General features: G+C 40.6%; 1 pseudogene; it reads left to right on the top strand.

Moving 5' to 3' along the window:
* Positions 1–20,341: 20,341 nt before the first annotated feature.
* LOC118578801 lies at positions 20,342–21,335 on the top strand (annotated as a pseudogene).
* The last annotated feature ends 2,423 nt before the right edge of the window (positions 21,336–23,758 follow it).

Genomic DNA, 23,758 nt, shown 5'->3' with positions numbered 1-23,758 from the left:
ATTATTCTAACGAGTAGTCACCAGCCATCCATATTATACAAGAACAGGGCACAACAACTGATGATCTTCCAAAGACACCAACAGCTCTACCTTTCAAATGGTTAATAGACAAGCCTGTATGGATTCATCAATGGCCTTTAACAACAGAGAAACTTCAGGCTTTAGAAGAGCTTGTAGAAGAACAGTTAAATGCTAAACATATTGAAGAATCAACCAGCCTTCAGAATTCTCCTATATTTGCTATTAAAAAGAGATCTGGTAAATGGAGAATGGTAACATATCTTAGAGCAATTAACAAAGTAATTCAGACAATGGGCTCTCTACAATCTGGAATTCCTTTGCCTAAAGGATTGCTTCTCATAGTTATTGATTTAAAAGACTCTTTCTTTTCAATAACCTTACAAGAAAAAGACATAGAAAGATTTGCTTTCACAGTGCCTACTTATAATAATTCTCAACTGGTTAAAAGATTTCAATGGAGTGTCCTCCCACAGGGAATGTTGAATAGCCCAACCCTGTGTCAATATTTCATACAACAGGCATTGGAAGTGATACATAAAAATTTCCTAAATCTATAATTTTTTTATTATATGGATGATATTTTACTAGCTGACTCAAATGCAGATACTTTAGAAAGAATGTTTGAAGAAGTAAAGAAAATTTTGCCTTACTGGGGATTACAAATTGCTCCTGAAAAGATACAAAGAGGATATTCTATTAATTATTTAGGATATAAAATAGAGCTACAAAATATTAAACCCCAAAAAGGTGCAAATTAGGAGAGATTGACTACAGACTCTTAATGACTTTCAAAGATTATTTGGAGATGTTTCTCATCTACGAACTATTGTTGGGGTAAAAAATGATGAACCGAATAATTTGTTCAAAACCTTAGAAGGTGACAATGACTTAAATAGTCCAAGAGAATTATCCCTTGAAGCTGAGAAAGAATTGGCCTTAGTAGAAAAGATAGTACATGAAGGACACGTGGATTATATCGATCCAAAGCTGGATAGCATTTTGGTTATTTTACTCTCTAGGCATGTTCCTACAGGAATATTAATGCAGAGGGAAGATATATTTTTACCAAATAAACAGAATAAAAATTTAAAAACTTATTTGGAAAAAAATCTCTGACTTAATTTTTGAAAGGAAAATTGAGACTTCGTCAATTAGCAGGAATAGACCCAACAGAAATTGCTGTACATTCAACTAAGGAGGATATTGAAAAATTATGGACAGAAAGTGAACCTTGGCAAAGAGCTTGCAGTATTTATTTATTTATTTTTTGGGGGAGAAATTAACAGCAAATATCTCAAACGTGATAGAATTTATCTTATAAAGAGAGCTGATTGGATCTTGCCTTGAATTGCATGGGAAAACCCATATCTGGTGTTTGTACATTTTATAAAGATGCAAACTAACAAGGAAAGGCAGGTTACAAATAAGAAATTTAAGTAAAGTGGTTCAAAGTCCTTATAATTCAGTTCAAAAATCGGAATTGTATGCTGTTCTGTTGGTATTAATGGATTTTTCACAACCTCTCAACATAGTTACTGACTCTCAGTATGCTGAAAGTGTGGTATTACATATTGAGCCTGCAGAATTTATCCCTGATGAGTCAGAATTAACTTCACTATTTATTCAGTTACGAGATACAATCAGGGAAAGGAGTCAACCTTTATATATAACTCACATCCAATCCCATACTGGTCTGCCAGGCCCTCTAGCACAAGGTAATGATGAGATTGATAGGAAATGTGCTGGAGGCCTCAGAATTTCATTAAAAACATCATTTTGCTGGGCGGTGGTGGTGCACACCTTTAATCCCAGCACTTGAGAGGCAGAGGCAGGTGGATCTCTGTGAGTTCGAGGCCAGCCTGGGCTACAGAGTGAGTTTCAGGAAAAGGTGCAAAGCTACACAGAGAAACCCTGTCTCGAAAAACCAAAAAAAAAAGAAAAGAAAAAAAAAGAAAAGAAAAGAAAAGAAACCCATCATGTCAATAGTAAAGGTTTAAAAAAGTATTTTTCTGGGTTGGGGATTTAGCTCAGTGGTAGAGTGTTTGCCTAGCAAGGGCAAGGCCCTGGGTAGGATCACCAGCTTAAAAAAAAAGTATTTTTCCATAACCTGGCAAGAAGCCAAGGAAATTGTAAGGAAATGTCCTACTTGTTCCTTTTACAATCAGATGCCATTACCAGCAGGATGTAACCCAAAGGATACTCAGAGGAATGAAATCTGGCAGATGGACATGTTTCACTTTGCAGAATTTGGAAAATTGAAATATGTACACCATACTATTGATACTTACTCAGGATTTCAATGGGCAACTGCTTTGGGTCCTAAAAAGCTGATTCTGTAATCACTCATTTGCTAGAAGTTACGGCCATCACAGGTATACCTGCACAAATTAAAACTGACAACGCTCCAGCATATGTCTCTGTTAAAATGAAACAGTTTTTCACTTATTAGAATATAAAGCATATTACAGGTGTACCACATAATCCTACAGGCCAAGCAGTTATAGAAAGATCAAACAGAACTCTAAAGGATATGCTAAATAAACAGAAAGGGGTAACAAAACACCCAGAAATAGACTGCATAATGCTCTATTAACTTTGAATTTTCTCAGTGCTAATGAGACAGGAACAACAGCTGCAGAGAGACATTGGATAATAGAAAAAAACTACAGAATTATATCAGCCTATATACTTTAAGGATGTGCTGACCTCAGACTAGGAACCAGGATATGTGTTATGTTGGGGATGAGGTTTTGCTTTTGTTTCTACAGGAGAAGAGAAGCTGTGGGTACCATCAAAATTGATAAAAGTTTGATTTGAACAAGAGAGACCTCTTAATTAGAAGAGGTGATAGTTTATCAACCAGAATGACCATCCAATTTAAACTAACTTATACCATTAACACATGCCTTTTCATTTAATCAGATAATAACTTGCCAAAAGGGAACATCCCCAAAATTAGTCTTGGGGAAAGGTTTTTTTGTTTGTTTGGTTTTTTTTTTTGTTTTGTTTTGTTTTTGTTTTTTAACAGCACCCGCTCTTAGCTGCTAAGCCATGTCTTTAGTCCGAGCATCTATATTCTTTTTTTTTTAAAGATTTATTTATTTATTATGTATACAGAAGAGGGTGCCAGATCTCATTACAGATGGTTATGAGCCACCACATGGTTGCTGGGAATTGAACTCCGGAAGTCTGGAAGAACAGTTGGTGCTCTTAACCTCTGAGCCATCTCTCCAGCCCTTGTTTTTGTCTTTTAGGAGAATGAAGGCTAAGGAATCTGAAGAACACTGGACAAATGAGACAACTGAAGAAAAAGTACAAATCATCTGTTCCAGGAAAAAGAGTAAAATGGCCTATTGGTATATCACCTACAAAATTTCATAAGTCTTCCTAAATATTTGTTCTGCTTTTCTCTAAAGAAATTTAGCACTATTGGTCTTCTTGTAATCTCAGTTCAATTAAAATTTAAAGCTGACTTTGGAGTTGGAGAATGGCTCTCTCCTTCTTTAAACTCAAGCATGTTGTTAAAAAGAAAATGCAAACTCTGTATCATTCCAGAAGAAAGAGCCATCTTCTGATATGAGACAGGAGAAAAACCAAATTAATTAAGGGACTATTCTATTACTAATCTCAATTCTTTGATTCTATTCTGATTCTTTAAACTCTTCTTTTTTTATTATTTTTATATGTGTGTTTTAATTTTACACATCAGCCAGGGGTTCCCTTGTCCTCCCCCCTCCCTGCTCCTGCCCCCACCCCCACATTCCCCACATCTCCTTCCCTCCATTCCCATCTCCTCCAGGGCCAAGACTCCCCTGGGGATTCATTTAAACCTGATGGATTCAGTACAGACAGGTCCAGTCCCCTCCTTCCAGGCTGAGCAAAGTGTCCCTGTGTAAGCCCAAGGTTCCAAACAGCCAGCTCATGAACTAAGGACAGGTCCTGGTCCCACAGCATAGATGCCTCACAAACAGTTCAAGCTATTTAATTGTGTCACTTATTCAGAGGGCTTGATCCAGCTGGCAGCTCGACAGCCTGTGGCTCATAATTCATGTGCTTCCATTCGTTTGGCTATTTGTCCCTGTGATTTTTCCAACATTGGTCTCAACAATTCATGCTCTTACAGTCCCTCCTCTTTCTCGACAATTGGACACCTGAAGCTCCACCTGGGGCCTGGCTGAGGATCTCTGCATCCACTTCCATCAGTTATTGGATGAGGGTTCCAGCACGACTGTTAGGGTGTTTGGCCATCTGGTCACCAGACTAGGTCAGATCAGGCTTTCTCTCAACCATTGCCAGCAGTCTACAGAGGATGTATCATTGTGGATTTCTGTGGACCTCTCCAGCACTCTGCCTATTCCTGTTCTCATGTGGTCTTCATTTATCATGGTCTGTTATTCCTTGTTCTCCCTTTCTGTTCTTGATCCAGCTGGGATCTCCTGCTCCCCTTAGCTTTCTTTCCCTCAAACCTTGCCCTTCATTACACCCACTGTCGTCCAGGTTGTTCATGTAGATCTCATCCATTTCTCTGTCATTGGGCAATCCCTGTGTCTTTCCTAGGGTCCTGTTTTCTAGCCTCCCTGGAGTTGTGTAGCAGTCTAGTCATCTTTGTATTACATCTAGTATCCTCCTATGAGTGAGTACATACATGATTGTCTTTCTGAGTCTGGGATACCTCACTCAGGATGATTTTTTTCTAGATCCATCCATTTGCCTGCAAACCTTATGATGTCATTGTTTTTCTCTACTGAGTAGTACTCCATTGTGTATATGCACCATATTTTCTTTATCCATTCTTCAGTTGAAGGGCATCTAGGTTGTTTCCAGGTTCTGGCTATTAAAAACAAAGCTGATATGAACATAGCTGAGCAAATGCCCTTGTGGTATGATTGAGTATTCCTTGGGTATATGCCCAAGAGTGCTTCAGATGGGTCTTGGGGGAGATGGATTCCCAATTTTCTAAGGAAGCACCATATTGATTTCCAAAGTGGCTGTGCAAGCTTGCATTCCCACCAGCAGTGGAGGAGCATTCCCCTTGCTCCACATACTCTCCAGCATAAGCTGTCTTCTGTATTTTTGATCTTAGCCATTCTGACAGGTGTAAGGTGGTATCTCAGAGTCATTTTGATTTGCATTTCCTGGATAATTAGGGATGTTGAGCAATTCCTTAAATGTCTTTCAGCCATTTGAACTTCCTCTGTGGAGAATTCTCTGTTTAGTTCTATAGACCATTTCTTAATTGGACTGTTGGGCATTTTGATGTCTAATTTCTTGAGTTCTTTATATATTTTGGATATCAGCCCTCTGTCAGATGTGGGGTTGGTGAAGACCTTTTCCCATTCTGTAGGCTGTCGCTTTGTCTTGTTGACCATGTCCTTTGCTCTACAAAAGCTTCTCAGTTTCAAGAAGTCCCATTGATTGATTGTTTCTCTCAGTGTCTGTGCTACTGGTGTTATATTTAGGAAGTGATCTCCAGTGCCAATGCATTCAAGAGTACTTCCTACTTTCTCTTCTATCAGGTTCAGAGTAACTGGATTTATGTTGAGGTCTTTGATCCACTTGGACTTAAATTTTGTGCACGGTGACAGGTATGGATCTATTTGCAGCCTTCTACACATTGACATCCAGTTATGCCAGCACCATTTGTTGAGATGCTTTGTAATTAGAGTTTTACTGCCTGGCCCAGTCAGGACAAATCTCTCTTACCCGCCAGTCCCACAGTCACTCAGACCCAACCAAGAAAGCACACAGAGACTTACATTGTTTACAAACTGTATGGCTGTGGCAGGCTTCTTGTTATCTATTTTTTCTATCTTAAATTAACCCATTTCTGTTAGTCTATACTTTGCCACATGGCTTGTGGCTTACCAGTGTCTTTACATGTTGTTTTCCATGGCAGCGGCTGGCGGTGTCTCCCTCCAGTCTTCTACTTCCCAGAATTCTCTTCTCTCTTGTCCTGCCTATACTTCCTGCCTGGCCACTGGCCAATCAGAACTTTATTTACACAGAGCAATATCCACAGCAATGCTTTCTTTTTTCCATTGTACATTTTTGGCTTCTTTGTCAAAAATTATATGTTCATAGGTGTGCAGGTTAATGTCAGGGTCTTCAATTTGATTCCATTGGTCCACATGTCGGTTTTTATGCCATTACCAAGCTGTTTTTATTACTATAGCTCTATAGTAGAGCTTGAGGTCGGGGATCATGATGCCTCCAGAGGTTGTTTTATTGTACAGGATTCTTTTGGCTATCCTGCGTTTTTTATTTTTCCATATGAAGTTGAGTATTATTCTTTCCAGGTCTGTGAAGAATTGTGTTGGTAATTTGATGGGGATTGCGTTGAATCTATACACTGCTTTTGGTAAGATTGCCATTTTTACTATGTTAATCCTGCCTATCCATGAGCATGGGAGATCTTTCCATTTTCTGACATCTTCAATTTCTTTTTTCAGGGACTTAAAGTTCTTGTCATATAGGTCCTTCACATGCTTTGTTAGTGTGACCACAAGGTATTTTATATCATTTGTGGCTATTGTAAAGGGTGATGTATCTCTGCTTTCATTCTCAGCCTGTTTGTCTATTGTATATAGGAGGGCTACTGATTTTTTTGAGTTGATCTTGTATCGTGCTATGTTGCTGAAGGTTTTTATTAGCTGTATCAGTTCCTTGGTTGAATTTTTGGGGTCACTCATGTATACTATCATGTCATCTGCAAATAGGGAAAGCTTGACTTCTTCCTTTCCAATTTGTATCCCCTTAATCTCTTTATGTTGTCTTATAGCTCTGGCTAGGACTTCAAGTACTATATTGAATATGTATTGGGAGAGGGGACAGCCTTGCCTTGTTCCTGATTTTAGAGGTATTGCTTTGAGTTTCTCTCCATTTAATTTGATGTTGGCTGTTGGCTTGCTGTAGATTGCCTTTATTATGTTTAGGTATGTTCCCTCTATTCCTGATCGCTCCAAGACCTTTATCATGAAGGGGTGTTGGATTTTGTCAAATGCCTTTTCTGCATCTAGTGAGATGATCATGTGGTTTTTTTCTTTGAGTTTGTTTATATGGTGTATTACATTGACGGACTTTCGTATGTTGAACCACCCTTGCATCCCTGGGATGAAACCTACTTGATCATGGTGGATAATTGTTTTGATGTGTTCTTGGAGTCTGTTTGCCAGAATTTTATTGAGTATTTTTGCATCAATGTTCATGAGGGAGATCAGTCTGTAGTTCTCTTTCTTTGTTGAATCTTTGTTTGGTTTAGGAATCAGGGTAATTGTAGCCTCATAGAAGGAGTTTGGTAATATACCTTCTGCTTCTATTGTGTGGAACATTTTAAAGAGTATTGGTATTAAGTCTTCTTTGATGATCTGGTAGAATTCTGCAGTGAAACCACCTGGTCCAGGGCTTTTTTTGGTTGGGAGACTTTTAATGATTGATTCTATTTCCTTAGGGGTTATTGGACTATTTAAATGGTTTATCTGGTCTTGATTTAACTTAGGTATGAGGTACCTATCCAGAAAATTATCCATTTCTTTTAGATTTTCCAGTTTTGTGGAGTAGAGGTTTTTGAAGTATGACCTGATGATTCTTTGGATTTCTTCATTGTCTTTTGTTATGTCCCCCTTTTCGTTTCTGATTTTGTTAATTTGAATGCTCTCTCTCTGTCTTTTGGATAGTTTGGATAAGGGCTTGTCTATCATGTTGATCTTCTCAAAGAACCAACTCTTTGTTTCATTAATCCTTTGTATTGTTCTCTTTATTTCTATTTTATTGATTTTCAGCTCTCAATTTGATAATTTCCTGGCGTCTGTTCCTCCTGGGAGATTTTGCTTCTTCCTGCTCAAGGGCTTTCAGGCGTGCTGTCAAGTCACTAGCATGAGATTTCTCCAGCTTCTTTATGTTGGCATTTAGTGCTATGAATTTCCCTCTTAGCACTGCTTTCATAGTGTCCCATAAGTTTGGGTATGTGGTGTATTCATTTTCATTGATCTCTAGGAAGTCTTTAATTTCTTTCTTAATTTCTTCATTAACCCATTGGTGATTCAATTGAGCATTATTCAGTTTCCATGAGATTGTAGGATTTCTGTAGTTTTTTCTGTTGTTGAAATCTAACTTTAAACCATGGTGGTCAGATAGAACACAGGAGGTTACTCCAATTGTTTTGTATCTGTTGAGATTTGATTTGTGGCCAAGTATGTGATTGATTTTAGAGAAGGTTCCATGGGGTGCTGAGAAGAAGGTGTATTCTTTTTTGTTTGGGTGGAATGTTCTGTAGATATTGATTAAGTCCATTTGAGCCACAACATCAGTTAAGACCATTATGTCTGTTAAGTTTCAATTTGGCTGATCTGTCCAGAGGTGAAAGTGGGGTGTTGAAGTCTCCCACTATTAATATATGGGGTTTTATATGTGATTTAAGCTTTAGTAATGTTTCTTTTACATATGTGGGTGCCCTTGTGTTTGGGGCATAAATGTTCAGAATTGAGACTTCATCTTGGTTGATCTTTCCTGCAATTAGTATGTAATGTCCTTCATCATCTCTTTTGATTGATTTTAGTTTGAAGTCTATTTTGCTGGATATTAGGATGGCTACACCAGCTTGCTTCTTAAGATCATTTGATTGGAAAGTCTTTTCCCAGCCTTTTATTCTTAGGAGGTATCTGTCTTTGAATTTGAGGTGTGTTTCTTGTATGCAGCAGAAAGATGGGTCCTGTTTTCATATCCATTCTGTTAGTCTGTGTCTTTTTATGGGTGAATTAAGTCCATTGATATTAAGGGGTATTAATGACCAGTGATTTTTTGTTCCTGTTATTGTTTTTATTTTTTGGTGGTAGTGTATGTGTACTTCTCTTCTTTGGGGTTTACTGCTGTGGTGTTATCTATTGCCTGTGTTTTCATGGGTGTATCTGCCTTCCTTAGGTTGGAATTTTCCTTCTAGTGCTTTCTGTAGGGCTGTGTTTGTGGATAAGTATTGTTTAAACCTGGTTTTGTCTTGGAAGGTCTTGTTCACTCCATCTATGATGATTGAAAGTTTTGCTGGGTATATTAGTCTAGGATGGCATCCATGGTCTCTTAGTGTCTGCATTATATCTGTCCAGGTCCTTCTGGCTTTCAAAGTCTCCATTGAGAAATCAGGTGTTATTCTGATGGGTTTGCATTTATAAGTCACTTGGCCTTTTTCCTTTGCTGCCCTTAATATTCTTTCTTTATTCTGTACGTTTAGTTGTTTAATTATTATGTGGTGAGGGGACTTTTTTGGGGGGTCTAGTCTGTTTGGTGTTCTATAGGCTTCTTGTATCTTCATAGGCATTTCCTTCTTCAAGTTGGGAAAGTTTTCTTCTATGATCTTGTTAAATATATTTTCTGTGCCTTTGAGTTGGTATTCTTCTCTTCCTCTATCCCTATTATTCGTAGGTTTGATCTTTTCATGGTGTCCCAAATTTCTTGGACATTTTGGGTCATGACTTTGTTGGTTTTAGTGTTTTCTTTGACTGATGAATCTATTTCTTCTAACGTATCTTCAACACCAGAGATCCTCTCTTCCATCTCTTGCATTCTGTTGGTTATACTTGCATCTGAAGTTCTTGTTTGTTTACTCAGATTTTCTATTTCCAGCATTCCTTCTGCTAGTGTCTTCTTCATTTTTTCTATTTCCCTCGTCAGGTCTTGGACTGTTTCCCTTGCTTTTTCATGATTTTCTTTCAGGGACTTATTGTTTTCTTCTGCTTTAATTGTCCTTTCCTCTAGTTTTTTATAGCATTCTTCCCATTTTTTGTTTGTCTGTTCCTCCACTTCATTTTTGATTTATTCTATATAAGGCTCTAGCCTCTTCATGATGTTACTTATAAGGTTGTTTTCTTCTTCTCCTTCTTCTCCTTCTTCTCCTTCTCCTCCTCCTCCTCCTCCTCCTCCTCCTCCTCCTCCTCCTCCTTCTTCTTCTTCTTCTTCTTCTTCTTCTTCTTCTTCTTCTTCTTCTTCTTCCATTCCATGATGTTCAGGACTAGCTGTTGGAGAAGGGCTAGGTTCTGGTGATGCTGTATTGCTCTTTATTTTGTTGTGTGTACTTCTGCCTTGATGTCTGCCCATCTCCTCGTGGGTTCATTCTTGGTCTTATCTTGGCCCAGACAGAGCTGACAGATTTAGGGAGCCTCTCTCTGGTCCAGATGAGAGTGCTGGCTGGATAGGAGCTGGGGGGCTGGACTCTGAGTCTCAGGAAGTCCCTGGGGTCTCCTTATCTTGTCCAGATGGGAGCTCCTCTTGTCCAGATGGGAGTTCTGGGATAGGATGGAAGCTCTGGTCCAGATGGGAGTTCCAGGGCTGATGGGACCTGGGGGCTGGTCTCTGAGTCTCAGGAAGTGGCTGGGGTCTTGGGCAAATGGGTGTGGGGGCAGGGTGTGGAGACTGCAGGGTCTGCCTGTAGTCTTGGAAAAGGGGAGCCTTCCCGCAGGGCATGAAGAATGGCGGGAAAGTGGGGCTAAGTTGGGCAGGTCCTCCCGGGATGATTGGTGCCCAGGGGTGGGACCCAGAGGTGGTTGCCTCTCTGACTACAGCCCCAGGCACTCACCTCTGGTCCAGATGGCAGTTCTAGGGCAGGATGGAAGCTGGGGGCTGGTCTCTGAGTCTCAGGAAGTGGCTGGGGTCTCCGGCAGATGGGTGTGGGGGCAGGGTGTGGAGGTTGTAGGGTTCACCAGAGGGTCTTGGAAGGGGGAACCTTCCCAGTGGGGATGGCAGGTCCTGCCCTATGGCCAGAACCTGGGGCCCAGTTGGGCAGGTCTTCCCTGGAGTGGCTGGTGCCCCAGGCTGTGACCCAGGTGCAGGCCTCTCTAGGTGTGTCCCCAGGCACTCACCTCTGGTCCAGGTGGGAGTTCCAGGGCAGGATCTCTTTAAACTTTTCTTAAAGTATGAATTTTATATCAAAATTTACAAGATTTATATATATATACTTTGTTAAGATATTAATAGTCTCCTGCTCCCCTAAGCACTGTTTCCTTCATTACCTTGCCCTTAATTACTCCCACTCATGTCCAGGTTGTTCATGTAGATCTCATCCATTTCTCTGTCATTGGGCAATCCCTGTGTCTTTCTTAGGGTCCTGTTTTCTAGGTAGCCTCTCTGGAGTTGTGAGTAGCAGTTTAGTCATCTTTGTTTTACATCTAGTATCCTCCTATGAGTGAGTATATACATGTTTGTCTTTTTGAGTCTGGGTTACCTCACTCGGGATGATTTTTTCTAGATCTATCCATTTGCCTGCAAACCTCATGATGTCATTGTTTTTCTCTGCTGAGTAGTACTCCATTGTGTACCACATTTTCTTTATCCATTCTTCAGTTGAAGGGCATCTAGGTTGTTTCCAGGTTCTGGCTATTACAAACCATGCTGATATGAACATTGATTGAGCATTCCTTGGGTATATGCCCAAGAGTGGTATAGCTGGGTCTTGGGGGAGATGGATTCCCAATTTTCTAAGGAAGCGCCATATTGATTTCCAAAGTGGCTATGCAAGCTTGCATTCCCACCAGCAGTGGAGGAGAGTTCCCCTTGCTCCACATACTCTCCAGCATAAACTGTCTTCTGTGTTTTTGATCTTAGCCATTCTGACAGGTGTAAGGTGGTATCTCAGAGTCATTTTGATTTGCATTTCCTGGATAATTAGGGATGTTGAGCAATTCCTTAAATGTCTTTCAGCCATTTGAGCTTCTTCTGTTGAGAATTCTCTGTTTCTTAATTGGACTGTTGGTCATTTTGATGTCTAATTTCTTGAGTTCTTTATATTTTTTGGATATCAGCCCTCTGTCAGATGTGGGGTTGGTGAAGACCTTTTCCCATCTGGATCAAGAACAGAAAGGGAGAACAAGGAATAACAGACCATGATAAATGAAGACCACATGAGAACAGGAAGAAGCAAAATGTTAGGCCCCCAGAAATCCACAAAGATACCTCCACTGTTGACTACTGGCAATGGTTGAAAGAAAGCCCGAACTGACCTAGTATGGTGATTGGATGGCCAAATACCCTAACTGTCATGCTAGAACTCTCATCCAATGACTGATGGAAGTGGATGCCTTGGCCAGCCCCCAGTTGGAGCTCCAGGAGTCCAAATGGTGAGAAAGAGGAGGGATTGTATGAGCAAGAATTGTTGAGACCAAGATTGGAAAAAGCACAGGGACAAATAGCCAAACTAATGGAAACACATGAATTATGAACCAAAAGCTGTGGAGACCCCAACTGGATCAGGCCTTCTGGATAAGTAAGACAATTGAATAGCTTGAACTGTTTGGGAGACACCCAGGCAGTAGGACCGGGACCTGTCCTTAGTACATGAGCTGGCTGTTTGGAACCTGGGGGCTTATGTGGGGACACTTACCACAGCCTGGAAGGAGGAGACTGGACTTGCCTGTACTGAATCTACCAGGTTGAGCTGAATCCCCAGGGGAGTCCTTGCCCTGGAGTAAATGGGAATGGGGGGGAGGGGATGGGGGAAAGGTGGGGGCAGGGGTGGGAGGTGGGAGGACAGGGGAACCCTTGGCTGATATGTAAAATTGAAACACAAATATCCGTATAAAAAAATAAAATACCTCCCTCCTTCAATAAATGGCATTTGACATTTAAAAAAAAAGAAGAAGAAGAGGGGGGTCAAGAACATGATGGGGAAACCCACAGAGACAGCTGACCAGTGCTAGTTGGAGTTCACTGACTCTAGACTGTCAGCTCAGGAACCTACATGGGACTGAACTAGGCCCGCTGAATGTGGGTGACAGCTATGAGGCTCGATCTGTTTGTGGGGTCCCTGGCAGCAGGTCCAGGACTTATCCCACATGCATGAACTGGCTTTTTGGAGTACATTCCCTGTGGTGGGATTCCTTGCTCAGCCTTGATACAATGGGGAGGGGCTAGGCTCTCCTTCATCTTGGTATGCCAGACTTTGTTGATTACCATGGGAGGCCTTACCCACTCTGAGGAGTGGATGGTGGCAGAGTGGTAGGGAAGTGAGGAGGTGGGAGAAAGGGAGGGGAAACTGGGGTTGGTATGTAAATTGGAAAAAATTTTAATAAACATATTTAATAAAAAAAATCAAAAAACAAAAAAAAATTTTGAAAAATATTTGAAAAAAAAAACCAAAACTCTACCAAAAAAAAAAAGATATTAATGGTCATATAGAGTACTAACTATTTCTAGAAAAGAGGTTTCAATTAGCTGCCTATACACATCTTTGTGTTCGAGTCTCTTATCAGTTTTCTGTAGGAAATAACAGCCAGACCTAACATCAACTGAAGTCTCCAGGAAGAAGATGGGGCCCCACAACAAGAATAATTCCACGTGGACAATAATAATACCACTAAGATGACAAATATCATCTACAGATCAGCTTTGGACTACAAAGTGCTCAGAGCAATTCTGAGATGGCTAGCTGAGATGATCCAGTTTCAAAGACTACTTGAATAAGGACTTGAGATAACACTGAACTTTGGCATTATACACAGACTAGATAACAAAGGGTATAGCTACCTTCCTAAAATTTGACAATTTACCCAAAATTTTTCTTTTCACAATAAAGATACCTCCGCCCTTACCCAGCAGGAAGCAATTTTAAGAATACGACACCCGCATTTCCAAAGAGGTGGTGGGGGCAGGTGGTTTTTTTTTATTGTTGTTATTTGTTTGTTTTTTCTTTCTTTCTTTCTTTCTTTTTTTTTTTTTTTTTTTGTCTTTTAGTGGGTTTTGGGTCTCAGACAATTTTCATTGTTTAAAAGGGTTGGTTACAAGTTGTTGTTAAGGGTTAGGAAAAGGGCTAAGCAAAGGAGATTAGATTTAAGGTTCTTGTTTAAAAAAAGACAATTACTAGTTTTAAATACTTTACATTGGGTTGGATTTTTTTTTTTTTGAGCTGAGAATAGAACCCAGGGTCTTGCGCTTGCTAGGCAAGCACTCTACCACTGAGCTAAATATCATATACAAATTATATATATATATATATATATATATATTGAGATTGTCAGAAAATGCCATACATATATTTCTAATCTTTTTCAAGATATTGTACTTATACAGTTCATTTAACAATGTAATGCAATTTGCGGATCCTTGAATGTTATTATTACCAACTATTAGGATAAAAAGAAGTGAAATTTAGTAGTTAGACATTACAATAGAACTTGTAGTCATATTAGGTGTGTTTTAAAGATCGAGCAGACATATTTCAGATAGATAGGTCATCTTCAAACCCTTCAAAGATCCACAGAATAGGGCATTTAAAATGTTTTAATAACTTAGAATTTTTTCTTTTTTTGTCATGACTATGAGACATGTCAGCTCCTGGCAGTACCAATCTACTTCAGAGAAAATATGGGCATTGAAGAAAATGCATATGGAGTTAACATTGTGGCAAAAGTTAGGCACCGGACAACAAGTATCCTCGAATTGACTGCTGACAAACAGGACATGAAACAAAGGACTACAGATTCTTGCCAAAACAAGTGTGGTTGTGGCTTTATCAAAAGGCATCTTCTGAGGCCAGGACAATATGGCACCATCCCTAAAGTGGCCTTTGTAATCCGGAAAGGTACAGTGCCCTTTTCTTTGAAGGCAGCTGAACAGGCAGTGGGCTGTTGGCTTCTGATGTGCAGTGGAACAGCAGCTGAAACAGTTACTCTTGCAGAAAAACTAAGCTCACACCTCTCAATAGTAGACTGGCATTTAATAGAGGGATGTGGAGAAGAATGGGATGCTGAGGTAAAGACACACACACACACACACACACACACACACACACACACACACAGCCAAGAAGAATGGACAGGTGAATTAAAAAAACATCAATAATTTCCAGAATTTAAAATCCTGAATCATAACATGACACTAGTGGAATTCAGGTGTTTCTGGTACATGGACTGCTCTCACCAAATGTAAGGTTGAACTGTTGACCTTGTGTACATCCTAGTTCACAAATGAGTCTGTCAGATACACTAAGCCTATAGGCTGAAGATGATGTCACAACACTATGGAGAAACCTCAGGTGACTGTCCAAGCAGCTGGCTGTTTCTGTCAACTCACACACACACACACACACACACATATATATATTTGGAAGGAGCTTGCATGCACTTCCTGTTTTTATTTTTACTTTTAGGTAATATTATTTCCTTCTTGGGTCTCTGAGGGAGTTGAAGATTAGTTAGTTATAGGTGTAGTTTTCCTTGTTAAGAATTTCAGAAAAGAAACTCACTAAAGAGGTGTAAGTGTATAAATTTGAAAGATGTTATAAGACAGTTCTGTTAGTAAAATAAGTTAGGATAGAAAGTGAATCAGGTACATTTTGCACTTACCAAAATAGGATGGATAATGGAATTATTTTCTCTGAATTTGTCAAATACAAATGGACTAGACATTGTTTAGGTATTTATTACTTGTATATATGGTATATAGTTATGGTACTTTTGTATATAGTTTTTCTTATATTAGTTATAACTTTTTTCCTTTTTTCTTTTTAATTAAAATAGAAAAGGGGAAATATGGTGATATTATATTTGTACTGAAATGTGATTTTATTTATATGTTAATAAATAAAGTTGCCTGGGGGTCAGAGCTAATAGCAAGCCTTAGCAGAAGCTGGGTGGTGGTGGTGCACGTCTTTAATCCCAGCACTTGGGAGGCAGAGCTAGGCGGATCTCTATGTGTTCAAGGATACAGCCAGCATGAAGACACACGCCTTTAATCTCAATACCAACCATAGAAGACCTGGAGGTCTGTACAGACAGGCAGTGATGAGGAGGTCATGTGGTTGGGTTTACAACCAATGAGAAGGCAGAACAGAAAGTCAATGAAAAAGACAGACACACAGGAAGTAGCCCTCTTGTGGAGGAGAAGGACAGCAGCGGCAGTGAAGGGTAAGGTTTTTAGCTCTTAGCTATTGCTCTGACCCCTTTGGCTATTAACTCTGTATTTGTCTCTGTATTTCTTATTTAATAAGACTGTTCATCTACACAAGAGAAGGGAACAGGTCACCACTCCCCCTCCTGTGGATTCTTTCCTCCTGCTCTGCCCCCAAGGGTCTCACTGAAGTGCTCTTGTTGACAGCATCCAGGGATTATCTTAGCACCCCTACTGGGAACAGAAATGGTCCTTTCCCAGCTCTCCTGGGATAGGCTCAGAGAGGAGACAGGGCCATAAAACCTCAGCCTCTAGTCCCACTGGGAGGAGGTGAAGATGTCTGAGCTTGCCTTTGTTAAGCAGGATTTTATAGGGACCATCTTCAGGAGCTGGGGCTGGCCTACTTGCAGAAGAAGCAGGAGATTCAGTCCCTCAAACTCTACAGTACCTTGGAATTTTTCTGGAGATTGAGCTGCCTAGAATCATAACTCCCTGGACTCAAGTTGATTTATGGGCCTACCTCATACAAGAAAGAAACTGCCACTCAGTGAGATATTCCCTGGATTCACAAGTGGTAAGATGGTCACTGGTGCTTGGCTTGTATTTGTGGTTCAGGCATCTGTGGGTCTAGAGGTAATAATTAGTCAAGCTATCCATCTCAGGTCCTCTGTGCTACATCTCAAACTCACAGACCTCTTCCCATCATCACCTGCTCTTCTTTCCTCTCTTTCTCAACCTTGTGTTCTTACTTCCTTCTTCCTTTGTCCATTTATTAATTGAATAAATATTTACAGAGAGTTTTTTTTGTTTCAAATCAAGTTGAGACATAAAGAATATAGAGTACTAAGCTAAAAGATCCCAAGTGAAGCAGAAAGCCATGTCCCTGAGAGCAGTGATGGTCAATGTCTTTGAAAAGTGTCTTCCCACACCACAGAGTCACAGCTTGATGCACTTTGTGGGCAGAGAAATCATGATTGTTTTATTTGTTTTCTTTTGGGTGGGGATGGTTAGTCTGCTGTAGCCTAGCTTGGCCTTAATCTTGCTATACATTTGAATATATCCTAGAACCCCTGATCTTAAACCTTCCAGATTCAGGCTTTTTAGGTTGGGGCTAACATTTGTAGCTTTTTCCGGCCTGCAACTCAATTCTGATGTCTTTATCCATGAGTCCTGGTCTAATAGAATTGGGTCACTGTCCTTTTGGGACACTGTAAGTGAAATCAGAGACCACTGGCTTGGGAAAACACAACAGGTGTCCCAAATGCCATAGAAATCACACCTCAAATCCTCTTTCCTTGGGTCCTTCTATTATCAGTAAACCCCAGAGCCTCCAACATTCAGACAGGAGGGGAAATCTCATCAGGAGAGCTGGTCTGTGACTAGCCATCCAGCTCTGTCCTAGGAGGGCTCTGGCCTGTGCTGAGTCTCAATAAGCTCAACTAGATAGATAATATGAAGACTTTGCCTTCCTCACTTCCCCACTTCAGAGCCTGTGTGCCAGAAGCAGAGAAGGTGACTGAGAGCCAGGCTCTGAGGACACACCACCTAAACCCCCACTTCTCCCATGCTGAACTTGCAATCTGAAAAAAAAGCGCCCTCCCTCTCCAGGCCTTAGGTGTTCACCTATAACACACAGGTAAGAATACTTCCTTCAGTGAACTGTTGTGCTCTTAAACTAAAGTTAGTGCAACAATAGCTGGAATATATAAATTATCTAAGTCAATATTAGTTACTTTTTATTATTAGAAAGGTTAGGAAGTCACCCATCCAGCCATATTCCTTCAGAGATAATTGTTTTTTAGTTGTGTGGGGTTTCAGTTAACAAGAGAGAAACAAAGGGCTTGTCCAAGTGTTTTTGGTATCAAAATTGATATCAGACCCCTCTAGGATTCTTCAGATTGCAACCATTGAGTGATTTAAAAATGCAGGATGTATCCTACAAGTGTTGGGGATGAAGGCTTCCTGGTCTATCTGAGTCCTCCTGTGGCCACCATTGGGCAACACAGTGAACATGGTGGTCCCCTTCCATTATGAGAATCTAGGAATTTCCTTATATGAGAGAGGCAGAGGCATGCAGAATACTCAGAGTGCTTGCATGGGGATTTGTGTTCATAGAGAGAGGAGATGGAAGAGACAGCTGTGTGCTGAGGCTAAGTCTCCACAGAGCAGGTAGTTTAGGAATGACCTGTGAACTGGCCTCAAATGACAGGGTTTGGGAGCCCTTAAACGGCTTTTAGCAGGGGCCAGATAGGAACAATATGAAAACTTTGAAAAACCACTACAGGGGTCCCATGAAGAACATACTGAGGAAGACAAATGCCCAGCACTGAAGAAGGGAATTGGACACAAATTCTGCCCCTAAACAAGAACTTATTTCCAATTGATCCCTATCAGGAAAAGGAAAATCGGTTCTCTTCAATAGAGTGTCACCATGCATATCAGGTACACTCTATGACTGGCCACATGCTCAGGAGCAGTTGGCCAACAAGAGACTGACTCCATGGATTTGATTTTGGTTTGGTAATTTTGTGTTTGATATTCTTCTCTTAGGTTTCTGTTGTTGTTGTTGTAGCTTGTTTTGCTTTTTTTGTCTTGAAAGAAAGTGTGGGAGGGAAAAGAACATGAGATTGGGTAGAGAGGGCCTGGGAGAAGTTGGGGAAAGGAGAGGCATGCTCAATGTATATTATATGAATATTTTTCTTTAATTAAAGAAAACAAAAAGACTATATTGAGGAGGAGAACAGAAGCAAAGGGCAGGGGGAGATGCTGATGCAGAGCTGCTGGAGGGATGTTGGGCTCCTGACCTGGGTTGAAAGGAAGGACAGCTGTGAGGGTCATGAATAGTAGACTGGTCAGGAGATGGGATAGGGACAGGGAAAGAGAAGACTGAGGATGTCTAGAAATCTCTTTCATATTTCTACTGTCGTGAAAAGCAATTCCTGCCTTAACCACTGTCTTGCTGGTTAGCATATGAGTGGTGCCTTAGGACTATTGTGAGTAGGGTTTGGAAATTTTCTTTACATGTCTTCCCTCGAGCATGTGTTTCTATGTGCCTTTGAGTCTTAAACATTGTTTCAGAACTGTAGTTAACATATGTATTGCTGGGCAATGTATTAAGTGTGTTCAATGTTAGGCAACACAGTCAGGCACACACTAAAGGGATCATTTAATTTACTCTCCCATGGGATCCAGTTACTCTTGTCAATACTACATATCTGTTATTGTGGCCATGATGGTAGGTGTGTGGGGATGTGAGATGGAGAAGAGGAGGGTGGGCGTTGGCACTATGGTGTTCTGCAATTTCCAGATGAGTGGTGGTGCTGAGGACCTGAGCCTCATCAGTGCTCACTAGACAGCTGCCTTGTGAAATGCCCTTTAAATATTGTTCACTGTTCCATCAGAGCATCTGTTGTTATGTTTGTGCTTTTCTAATTCTTCCTATAAATATTTTGAGTACTCACTTTGCTTATGCTAGATTATCATTATTTTTCCCTCCAAGGAAAGTGCTCTTTTAAAGAAGTCTTAAATATATTTACCAATTTGATTCCGAAAATTGGTTGCTTTAGATTAACCAATCCAATGTACAGTACACCAAGAATTGATTGTCTGTATGCAGAGGTAGGACTAAAAAGGGAAGAAATGACTTTGCTTCTCCCATATCCACATGGTTCATCAGCATTCCCTGGGAAGACTCCAGTGTCTCCAGTGTATTGCACATGTGAACTTCTGTCATTACTCATGGGACTATATGTGTGAGGGCCTGTGTCTGAATGACATAGTTCCATCTTCATCTACTGTTTACTCTCTATTTTGCATATGTCTCTGGTGTGTGTGTGTGTGTGTGTGTGTGTGTGTGTGTGTGTGTGTGTTCAGAGACTGACAGGGGACCCTTCCTCAATTGCTCTCACCTTATTCATTGAGACAGTTGACCCCAGTGCTCATCATTTCAGCTGGTGTAGCTAGAAGCCTTCTTAACATGAGGATCCCCTCTCTGTCTTCACAGAGATGGAATGAGAGTAGGAGACTGCATGCAACATTTCATGTGTTACATGGTGTTTCCAGGATTTCTGTGAGATGTTTTAGATATTCATCATAGTCTTGTTACATGAGTGTCATCAGCCTCATTTGATAGGTGAAGAGATGAGGCATTGGGAGGTATAGCAACTTGAGAAGTGTGCACAGAAACTGAACAGTGTGCTCAGAATCCAGACCCCAGCCATTCTTTTTTTAATTAAAAAGTATTATTTTTTATTTTATGTGTGAGGGTTTTTGCCTACATACATGTTTGTGCACTATGTGTGTCTTACCTGTGGAGGTGAAAGGAGAGAGTCAGATGCCCTGGAACTGGAAACACAGACAGCTCTGAACTATCTGGTGCTTGGAACAGCAGTCAGTGCTCTTAACCTTGGAACCATCTCTCCAGCCTGTTATCCTCCCTTTTGCATTTGTAACTTCCATGTGTCAGATGACACATAGATGAATGTGATTCTCTTACAGGCCCCATCATGTGGATGATTCCAGGGCAGAACCAAAGCTGGGTTTCTGAGTTTATCCTGCTTGGCTTCTCCAGTGACCCCACAACCAACAGCATCCTCTTCATTGTGTTCCTTCTCATCTACATGTGCTCAGTCCTGGGCAATGGGCTCATCATCATGCTGATCTGCCTGGACACACAGCTGCACACTCCCATGTACTTCTTCCTCTGTATACTTGCCCTGTTGGATATGTGCTATGTGACCACCACCATGCCCCAGATGCTGGTGCATCTTCTTGCTCACTCTCAAACCATCTCTTTTGCTGGCTGCTGGCTGCAGATGTGTGTGTTTGGTTCTCTGGCTGCTATTGAATGCACCTTGTTTGTTGTTATGGCTTATGACAGATATGTGGCCATTTGCCACCCACTTCATTATACCGTCATCCTCAACTGGGAACTGTGCATACGGTTGGCAGCTGGAATTTGTATCTGTGGTTTTCTCTCTGGTTTGTTACATACTTTCTTCACTATGAGTCTGCCATATTGTGGGCCCAACAAAGTCAACCACTACTTCTGTGAAGGTCCTTCAGTACGTAGCCTGGCTTGTATGGATACCCACCTCATTGAGATGGTGGACCAGCTCTTGACTGTTTTTATGAGCATTATTCCAGTTTCCCTCATTGTGGCCTCCTACATTCATATTGCCATAGCAATTATGAAGATCAAGTCCACCCAGGGCCGCTGCAAGGCTTTCTCTACCTGTGCCTCTCACCTGACTGTGGTCATACTCTTCTATGGTCCATGCACTTACATCTACATGAGGCCCAACTCCAGCTACTCCCCTGAGCAAGACAAGCAGATCTCACTCTTTTACAATGCCTTCACAGCCTTGCTCAATCCCGTGGTCTACAGTCTGAGAAACAAAGACATTAAGAGGGCATTTCTCAAGGTGATAGGGCATGGTAGGGTGGATTAGTTAACCACAACCCAGGGGAAGTTGGAGTGGATTATCACTTTTTGGTAAAGGGACATCATCTTTATTTTATTTAGCTGTCTGTGTATTTGACCAACATAGCACTTGATAACTAGGACTAACCACTGTGGAACCAAGGTGGCTATCTTGATTGACAGGCTACACTAAGGTACAATTCCAAACACCTCAGTAATCTTACTGGATCATAGCTGCAAAGGACCAATTTTTGCTCTATCTTAGCTGTAGGTTGGGAATGACCTTCTGACCTCTCTTATCCATCCTGAAGTAGAAATCTTATATCCAACATGTCACCCTAGAACACAAGGAAAGGAACAGTGGACAAACTTACAATGACTCAGCTTCTCAAGAGTGACCTGCTTCATGTCACTCCAAAGCAAGTATTATGGTCCAACCTGACAGCAGCCAGTGGAAAGTTTTTTGTCTAGACAGAAGTAATACAAGTTCTTTGGCCATGGTCTGATAGGTTAGCTTATCTACTTAGAAGCTAGCAAGTAATATGCATCATGTAGCCTGCTGTATTTCCTAGAAATAAGAGCATACCTATAAACCAACACAAAACGTGCTAACTATTGATAGCATGATAGTAGAGAGAGCAGAGGGTTGAGGCCTATATGCTAACACAATGTGTGTTTTCATGCCAGAATTAAGCTGATAGATTGTGGAACAGCAGTAATATAATTCAGAGAAGAAACTTCACACATAAACTCAGTGTGATCTATTGGGAAACATGATGACCTCATCTGTCCAATGACCACTCTGGAATGAAGAAATCTGGCTTCTCCTCAGACCCTTCCCAACTTTTCTCCCCATAGACAGCAGCCAAGGGCATGTCCAACCGTTGACTGTGACTGCTGGCTCTTTTCTACCATTTCCTGGTGGTGGGTATGGATTGCCTCTCCTCTTCAGAGTAGCTCTTACCTGACCAATCAGCAGATTCCTATCTGATTCAGTGCCTGAACTATTCTTTCCTGAGAAGACCTCAGGCCCTCCAGTTTTATTCTAGGGTCACGTATTTTTAGATAATGGGTACCTTTTATTTATAGTTAATCCTCATTACTGATATATATATATATATATTGTATTTAGAATTCTCCCATTTTCCTAGGCTATCCTGGAACTTTCCACATTCCTGAAGACAACCTTTAACTTTTGGTCTTTCTTCATTTTTTCTTCCCAGTGCTGTGATTATAGGATGGGACACCATACAAGGGAGAATTTTTGCTTCTTTCATGATGTCCTTTGTATTATAAACGTTTTTACTTTGATATAATACAACTCATAATTTTTTTTAAAAGACAGATTTTTCTTAGGTAGCCCCATCTCTTCTGGAACTCACTATGCAGACCAGGCTGGCATCAAACTCAGAGATCCTCCAATCTCTGACCTAGTAGTGCTAGAATTAAAGACATACTTCACACCACCTGACTAAGCACTTTTGTCTCTTGTCATTTTGCAGTATACCTAAGAAATTATTTCTTGATCCAATATCATGAAAATTACTCCCAGGATGATTTTTTAAAAGTTACTTTTAGATTTTGATCCTTTCTGAATTAATTGTTTTATATATGGTATGTTACAAAGGCCTATTTACAATTGTTTTTTGTTTTGTTTTGTTTTGTTTTTGTTTTTGTTTGCCAGAACTGAGGACCGAACCCAGGGCCTTGTGCTTGCTAGGCAAGCGCTCTACTACTGAGCTAAATCCCCAACCCCTACAATCTTTTTTTTATGTAGATATCTATATATGTAGTCAGACTTCTTCTTCAGACTTTCTTGGACTGCCAGCCCACAAACAATGACATGGAGCCGTATTATGGATTTATGAAAGTTTGGCCTTTAGCTTAGGTTTGTTTCCAACTGGCTCTTATAGCTTAAATGAACTGATTCTATTAATGTAAACTCTGCTATGTGAATTTTTACCTCTCCTGCATTTGGCATGTCTGACTTGCTAGACATCTTGCTGGCATCACCCTCATGAGCCTAGATTCATCCCAAATTCCTCTCTTTCCCCAGAAGTCCTGTCAATTCTCCCCTGACAAGCTATTGGCCATTCAGCTCTTTATTAAGGTAATCAGAAGGCACCTCACATAAGGCAATCAAATAAATATCCCACAACAATTCCTCCTTTTTGTCTAAATAAAAAGGAAAGGGTTAAACTCTAACACAATAAAACTATATACAATAAGAACAATTGTTAAATAAAATTACATTTACAATGTCCAGTCTATTAGTATTTGGCAAAATCAGAGAAATTATTATTATCTATCCTATCTTGATGAATCCAAAGTGTGTTTTGTTTGTTTGTATTTGACTTTGTTTTTAGCTGAGGATTGAACCCAGGGCCTTGCGCTTGCTAGGCAAGTGCTCTACCACTGAACTAAATTCCCAACCCGAGTCCAAAGTTTTAT

The sequence above is a fragment of the Onychomys torridus genome, chromosome 2, assembly GCF_903995425.1.
Source record: "Onychomys torridus chromosome 2, mOncTor1.1, whole genome shotgun sequence".
Taxonomy (NCBI): domain Eukaryota; kingdom Metazoa; phylum Chordata; class Mammalia; order Rodentia; family Cricetidae; genus Onychomys; species Onychomys torridus.
The sequence above is the reverse complement of the archived record's forward strand: the minus strand, read 5'-3'. Positions and strand labels throughout refer to the sequence as shown.